We start from the raw sequence: 8,649 nt of genomic DNA, 5'->3' as shown, positions 1-8,649 counted from the left end.
TTCAGTACTCACTGAACTTAAAATACTAGCACTGTAATGTCTGGATGTGGTTCCTGTTAGGGCTTTACAAGGCAGAAACATGTCTGAATGTGCATGTATTCCTATGACTGAGCCCTTCAAGATGAAGCGTCTCTTGTGTGTAGGCCAAAACTGATTTGCACTTAGTTTGTCCATCTCTAATGGCACAGTGAGCAAATAAAAGATATAATTCAATTCTGGCCAAAGGTACTGCTGAGATCTTTGGATTCCACAGATGCCTTTTTGTTGTCCTTCCTAAGTGGTCCTACTTGGCACATGTAGGCCAGATGCTAATCCTGTTGCTCTCTATGCCAAAGGGGCTCAAACTGGACTTAAATTCTGATTGACTTATTTTGTGATGGTTGAATTGAGGAATTGTCCTTGGTTTAGCGCCAGGATGCTCTGTTTGAGTGACCACGCACTTTACAAGTACAGTTTTTATTCATTCAATAATGTTAGACAAAAAAACATATTGCACCCCTTAAATTACATATCACATTGTTAAAGCAAGTAACAGTACTTCCCATTATTTTCAGCACATCACATTTTTTTTCCAGATAAAACAATTTGTGCCGAATCTTTCAGATGTCATAGCTGCCAACAGACCCCAGGCCATATTAGACACATTCCGCCACCAGCAATCTCAGGCTGTCATTTGTAATACCATACCTATAATTGTAAAAAAAAATAAACTGCAAGTCTAACAATGCAACATGTTGTTGGTTAAAAAGCCAAGACTTACTGAAGATGTCTTCAGCCGTATGGAGTCATCTGGAGTTCAATGTGGCTCCTCTATCACCTCGAGTTCATCAATATGAGGGAAGAGGAATGGTTGTCCTATCTGTTCCCCAGAACTAGGTAGAAATTATCAAGAGTGGATAGGACACTTGTAACCACTTATACCGAGAGAAGTATTGAAAAACCCTCATAAACGTTGTGTATAACGAGAAGCAGTATATCTTATTCTCCGCCCCACACAAACGTTATGGCAGCAATCATTGGGTTTGACAAATTGTATCTTGCCAGCCTCACCCGAGGCGTTCTCTGGTTTTTTCGTGGCAGTCTCCAGAGGATTTCGAGTCACCCCACAGAAAAAGCACAAAAAGGAGTAAAATAGTTTCCAGCCGATATGGGTACTCTTTATTAATATCGCTGGACTACTAGGTTAAAAAGATCGGTATGCTCACTGGAAATTTAGGAATCCATAGCATATATTAATAGCATTGAAAGAACGTCGACATGTTTCTGCTCTATTGGCCCGTGGGTCTAAGAGCATTCGTCAGGACAAAGACAACACTAAACATAGAAAAAATAGAAAAAACTACATATCACCATTTGTGATGTAGAAGGGTAGAATTTTAATTTTCAGTCTTACCCTTATGAGGTTCTATGGAGTCACCTATAAAATTTGAAGAAAGAGGTGGGGTCACTGGTGGCATTTAACCAATGTACAAGAAATGGTTAAAATGGAAAAACATTGTACCATTGTCATGCAAGCTCAATTGAGACCTTATTCAGGAAAATGAGAGCAATGGGAACATGGGGGCGAGTAAATGGTGGCGACATATTAACAGACTAGCGTATATTTTGACAAGTAATTTACCCATTAAAGAAGTTTGACATACCTCTAAGTCGGGTGAGCTTTGAATGAATGAACCTGATAGGGAAAACGGGAATAGTGAATGTTTTACCCACGTTCGTAATGGCAAAAAGTCCGTGGTACCCCAAGTGAGGTCTTACCTTAAATATGTTAAAAAAGGGTTCCCTCAGGAGGTATGGACAAATTGTCCCAGGCTATAACGGTATCAAAGGAGGAAGGTATTAGTAACTCTGATACAGTATAGTAACGGTGGGCGCGGGCAATGAGTGGACGACTTACCCGCAACGGAAACGTGTTCCGCGTCTTGTGCTGACTCTGCCTCCTGGACGCCGGGAGCACGCTTCCAATGGCGTTTTAACAGCGCTGGTCAAAGAAATAGAAATAGGACCTTTGCACAGAAACGAAGAACAACTTCAACTGGTTAAATAACATATTTAGAATCATTCTGTGCGCCTAAATTTAATTATATGTTATGTACAGTGTGATATCATAATTGTCATGGCACTAACCGAAAAGTTTTTTTTTTTTTTTTTGTGAAAATTATTACGGACTCAACCTGATCACAGGGAAATTCATACTGCTGAAGGTTCATACTTCAAAGGATTGTCATTCTGCGATAATCAGCGTGCAAAGTGGTGCCAACAGATGTCATCATTTAGACCATATTTATTGGTCTTGAGGCGGTCCACCCAGCGTTGTTCTTTTTCGTATAGAACCTTTTCAACGTTGGGTGTTGTGTCTGGTACTCTTTCTATAACTGTCCACTTAAGATCCTCAATGCTATGTTTTAGTTCAATGAAATGTGAATTAGCGTCTGAGCCGCTAGAATCTCGCTTATGTCGCTCCCCGAAAAACTCAAGCCATTCATATCCTCCATGCTCAATTTCCAAGAAAAGTCTTGTTATTCATAAACAAGAATCACAAAACAGGTTTCCCGCAGCTGCGCGCTGCTTAATACGAGTTCATCAATATGAGGGAAGAGGAATGGTTGTCCTATCTGTTCCCCAGAACTAGGTAGAAATTATCAAGAGTGGATAGGACACTTGTAACCACTTATACCGAGAGAAGTATTGAAAAATCCTCATAAACGTTGTGTATAACGAGAAGCGGTATATCTTATTCTCCGCCCCACACAAACGTTATGGCAGCAATCATTGGGTTTGACAAATTGTATCTTGCCAGCCTCACCCGAGGCGTTCTCTGGTTTTTTCGTGGCAGTCTCCAGAGAATTTCGAGTCACCCCACAGAAAAAGCACAAAAAGGAGTAAAATAGTTTCCAGCCGATATGGGTACTCTTTATTAATATCGCTGGACTACTAGGTTAAAAAGATCGGTATGCTCACTGGAAATTTAGGAATCCATAGCATATATTAATAGCATTGAAAGAACGTCGACATGTTTCTGCTCTATTGGCCCGTGGGTCTAAGAGCATTTGTCAGGACAAAGACAACACTAAACATAGAAAAAATAGAAAAAACTACATATCACCATTTGTGATGTAGAAGGGTAGAATTTTAATTTTCACAGTCTTACCCTTATGAGGTTCTATGGAGTCACCTATAAAATTTGAAGAAAGAGGTGGGGTCACTGGTGGCATTTAACCAATGTACAAGACATGGTTAAAATGGAAAAACATTGTACCATTGTCATGCAAGCTCAATTGAGACCTTATTCAGGAAAATGAGAGCAATGGGAACATGGGGGCGAGTAAATGGTGGCGACATATTAACAGACTAGCGTATATTTTGACAAGTAATTTACCCATTAAAGAAGTTTGACATACCTCTAAGTCGGGTGAGCTTTGACCCCACCTCTTTCTTCAAATTTTATAGGTGACTCCATAGAACCTCATAAGGGTAAGACTGTGAAAATTAAAATTCTACCCTTCTACATCACAAATGGTGATATGTAGTTTTTTCTATTTTTTCTATGTTTAGTGTTGTCTTTGTCCTGACGAATGCTCTTAGACCCACGGGCCAATAGAGCAGAAACATGTCGACGTTCTTTCAATGCTATTAATATATGCTATGGATTCCTAAATTTCCAGTGAGCATACCGATCTTTTTAACCTAGTAGTCCAGCGATATTAATAAAGAGTACCCATATCGGCTGGAAACTATTTTACTCCTTTTTGTGCTTTTTCTGTGGGGTGACTCGAAATTCTCTGGAGACTGCCACGAAAAAACCAGAGAACGCCTCGGGTGAGGCTGGCAAGATACAATTTGTCAAACCCAATGATTGCTGCCATAACGTTTGTGTGGGGCGGAGAATAAGATATACCGCTTCTCGTTATACACAACGTTTATGAGGGTTTTTCAATACTTCTCTCGGTATAAGTGGTTACAAGTGTCCTATCCACTCCTCTATCACCTCTCCTAAAATCATATGTTGTTTGAATCTTTTTAAAAACCAATTCACTGGAAAGTGCTCGATATACAAAGAGTACATGGTAGAGAAACAAACAAAGCAGCAACATGAACTAAATAACATTTTATTACTTAGGAATTATGCAGAGACCAGGGCCTAGATGTATCAAGCCTTTTGCGATTCGTTAAGGCCGAAATTCGCAGAATTTCGGCCTTAACGAATCGCAAACAGACATTTTGCATCTTTTGGGATGTATGAGAAATTAGCAAAATAAGGAATCGCAAAAAATTGCGATTCCTTATTTTGCTTAAGCATTTAAGGAATCGCAATTTTGCGATTCCTTAAATGCCATGTATGAAGCAATTTCAATTTGCGAATTCAGGTTAAGAAATCGCAAATTAACATCAATTTCAGGTTGGTGTTAATTTGCAAATTCCATTCAAAATTCCCAATTAAGCAATTTTGAAGGTGGCATGTGGCACACATACATGCCCATAGGGCATGTATGTGGGCCATATGCACACACATGTAAGTTTCAGGGGTGCAGCAGGGTGTCCATGAGACACCCCTGCACCCTTGCAATAATTTTCAAATTGCGATTAGCAAATTGCGAATTCGCAATTTGAGAATTATTTCACAATCATTCCTATGGGCCTCCTGGCCCATAGGAATGAATGGGAAATTATTCCTTATTTGCAAATTCACAACTTGCGAATTCGCAAATTAGGAATAATAAGGAATCGCAAAAAAAAAAGCGATTTTAAACATACATCCCATTTTGCGATTTCTTAATAGCGATTCGGTAAAAATCGCTATTAAGAAATCGCAAATGGGAACGATGATACATTTAGGCCCAGGTCACCCAATCGCAGAGTTTGTGTCGGAGGAAGCTTCAGGTCTTCATTGATTTTGCAAGGAAAGGTGACTTGATAGGTATAGATGGTTCACTTGTTTTCTTAAAGGCTAAATGTCACAATATATCACGCTGCTGTTTTACATCAGCAGGGCCGGACATTAAGGGTATGCCAATATCAGGGCCCTTCCCATCTTGCTCCCCCTGTTTTGTTTGTTTCTGTCTGATTTGCCAGTTTAAAGTGGCTTTAGTACTTTATTATAATTAAGGCTCCCCGTTTTCTGTTTTTACTGATTTTTGCAGATAAATACAGACAGAAAACATTTATTTTCCTGTATGCATTTATTTTTACATGTGGAAAATAACGGAATTGGGTTACTATTTGATTAATTCAAAATACTGTCTGCCATGACTGCCAGGCCAATATATGTGTGTGAATTGATAGATAAGGGGGTTAAAAGAAGGAAGGAATTTTAGGAAAGAGGCTTTAACAGCAGTAGATAAGCAAAAGGTTGATACAGAAATTAGCATATTGTCATATAAGTGCATTGATCTATCTTCTGCAGGTGTTCACAGCGCTGAAACCTGGCAGACATTTAAGCATGAGCGCATGTTTATTGGTTAAAATAAATGTAGAAATATACTAATTTCAACTTAATTTTTCCACAAAACCCAAAATAAATATGGATAAATACAGATAAAATTAGCAAAAAATAAATATGGATAAATACCGACGGAAATGGCAAAAAAATAAATACCATAAAACCGGGAGCCCTAATTATAATACAGTGGGTGATGTTTTTAATACCCCTTTAGCCCCCTTCCCTGCCCTCCCTTCACCCTCTGACCCCTGCTGAGTGAGTATCAGAGTCAATATCTCCGAACTAACCACTACAGTGCATACCATTAATGGGCACGGAGAGTAACTTGCCCAAGATCACAAGCAGAGCCAGTAAGGAGCTGGGGTGCAACGCTAGCAATCCAGGGCGGGAGAAGTGATGTGAGTGAAGAAGCTGGTGGGAAAGAATGTAAGCCGAGTACAACAGATTGTGAACAAACAGTGGCTGGTGATGGAGAACGAGGTAAGGGAGGCGATAAAAATGAGAATCTACGGCCTCTGCCGATTGGTAATAGCAGATGGAGTTTGGGGCAATTCTTAATCATGTGTGACATAACGTATGGATTATATAGGTATTAAAAATCACTAAGGCGTGCCCTGCCACAGAATGCGGCATACTCTATTCCATATGCGACCAAAGACAGTAAGAGACAAAGTTAGGACAATGTTGCAGTATTTGGGGAGACTGTGCTTTTCTGAGAAGTGCAGGTGTGTCTACGGTAAGGGGCACCCTTGTTTTCCTCAGACTGGGGGAAGTTTCTTTTTTTATATATATATATATATATGTATATACCACGTTGCGAGCAGACAAACCACAGGATATCCTGATGGGTAAGTGCAATTATTGAGAGGCAGTGGAACGTGGGTGCGAGCTTCGGTGAGCAGTTGCAAAATCAGATAGGAGGTGAAAAAAACGTCTCTTCGATCCTCAGATTATGGATTGGGGTGCCAGACTTCTTGCATGAACTCTGGGTGCACTTGTGATCTCACAACTCACTAATTATTATTCTACTGGGAAATTACTCATCTCATAGGGAAATTATTAAATATTATCGCTTGACATGGTATCACTTAATACTATAAAAGTGCTGGAAACTCAAATGTTGCAAATGCACTCAACCCAAGGGGCTGATATAAGATGCTCCCTTTGCCCAACTAGACATGGGACCGTTTTATGGACCGGGAACAAGGACAGTCATCCTTGCCAAAATAGAAATTTGTGACTTGTAGATACATACAGGTATTCACAGTGGGTGGCACCAAAGGCAAGGGTTTCCAGATGTCTCCGTTTCTTGTGGGACAGACCTTTTCAGTAGAGGACTCTATTTTGAAAACCATCATGGTCTACAGAATTATCTATGCAGTTGGTTCAATCGAACCCAGACTACAACTCCCAGAATGCACTCGTTTGCTCATTGAGAGCACAGAGCTGGAAACAATGTGCTCAATGGCATAGATTCATCTGGCAATCCAAACAGTGGGAGGGGCTTTGGGGCCATACAGGTCCCCTCATGTTTCTGAGTTCCTTGCAGGAGTGGGTCACCCCTTTCTTCTCACCCAGGCCAGGTTTAAGTTTTACATCTGGGACGGGAAGTCCTGCCAATCCTATAACAGATTCAATACTACAAATAGCTTGCTAGGGAAAAACCTGAGATGGCGGTGCTAATTGTACCTGGAAACGTGAATTTAGTAATTAAACTGTACTAATATCAATCTATATGCCATGCCAATGGTGTCCAGCTAAGGCCTGTGGAGGCCAGTCCCATGCCACGTGTTCAGGGAATCCATCCAATATGAATCGTGTTCCCCTTGGCTTGCGCTAAACATTCCTGCACTAACAGCACATCGTGCACAGCAGGCGCATAAACCTACTTATCTATCTCAGTGAAGGTAACTGGGTTATTTAGGGTGTAGGAACCTCCCTGGCAAGGACCCTGCCCTCCTGGAACCATGCTGGACACCCCTACTAACAGCACATAACCCACAGCAGGCACGTTAACCTACTTAGCTATTGTGACTGCGTCATCTAGTCATGGCCAGTTAGGGTTATTAACTCCCTCGCATGGATACTGTCCCTTCTTGACACTCCTGCTCTAATAGCTTATAGGTCACAGCAGGTGCAAGTGGCCACTCAGCTATCCGAATGCGGGGTCAGGAGCCGCTAGGGCTATAGGTAGCTTGAAACCCTGACATATATCCTGCACTCCTTGGCCTATGTCAGACTCCTGTACTGTAACAGCACATGACAGGTGCCTGAAACCCACTCAACTACCCCAGCACTAGTGAATGTGTCAGTCAGGGCCAGAGATGCCTGAAACCCTGGCATGGGTCCTACCCTCCATGCTTTAACAGCACATAGCAGGTGCATTATCTTCCTTAGCTCTCTCAGCAGGTGCATTATCCTCCATAGCTCTCTCAGTGCGCGTTCACGGCTAATTAGGGTCCATGGTATACTTGCAGGAGACTTTGCTCCAGCAGGAGCTTTATCCTCCTCATCTTCCTCAGTGCGAGTCGGGGATTTAAGTGGGATAAACAAACTGGTGGGTCTCTCATATTTAGGGCTCCCGGTTTTATGGTATTTATTTGTTTACCATTTCCGTCTGTATTCATCCATATTTATTTTTGGGTAATTTTATCTGTATTTATCCATATTTATTTTGGTTTTTGTGAAACAATTAAGCTGGAATTAGTATATTTCCACATTTATTTAACCAATAAATATGCAGTCATGCTTGAATGCCTGCCAGGTTTCAGTGATATGAACACCCGCAGAACATAAATCAATGCACTTTTATAAAAATATGCAAATTTCAGTATCAACCTTGTGCATATCTACTGCTGTTAAAGCCGCTATACTCAAATTCCTTTCTTTTTTAACCCCTTTATCTAACAATCCACACTTCTATTGGCCTAGCAGTCATGGCAGACAGTATTTCGAATTACTAAAAAAGCACCCAATTTCCGTTTTTATCTACATTAAAAGAAAAAATACAGACAAGAAAACGAATGTTTTCTGTCTGTATTTATCTGTAAAAATCAGTAAAAATGGAAAACAGGAAGCCTTACTCATAATTAAGGGCCTGGCTTAAAAACACCTAAGCTAAACATCTATGCTTAGCAAGTGTGTCGCCAGACTGCTATTTTGTTGTGTCTGTCATTGCACCCAGATATATAATACAAGTAACATTATAC

This window comes from Lissotriton vulgaris, chromosome 12 (genome assembly GCF_964263255.1).
Source record: "Lissotriton vulgaris chromosome 12, aLisVul1.2, whole genome shotgun sequence".
Classification (NCBI taxonomy): Eukaryota; Metazoa; Chordata; class Amphibia; order Caudata; family Salamandridae; genus Lissotriton; species Lissotriton vulgaris.
Note: the sequence above shows the minus strand (reverse complement) of the source record.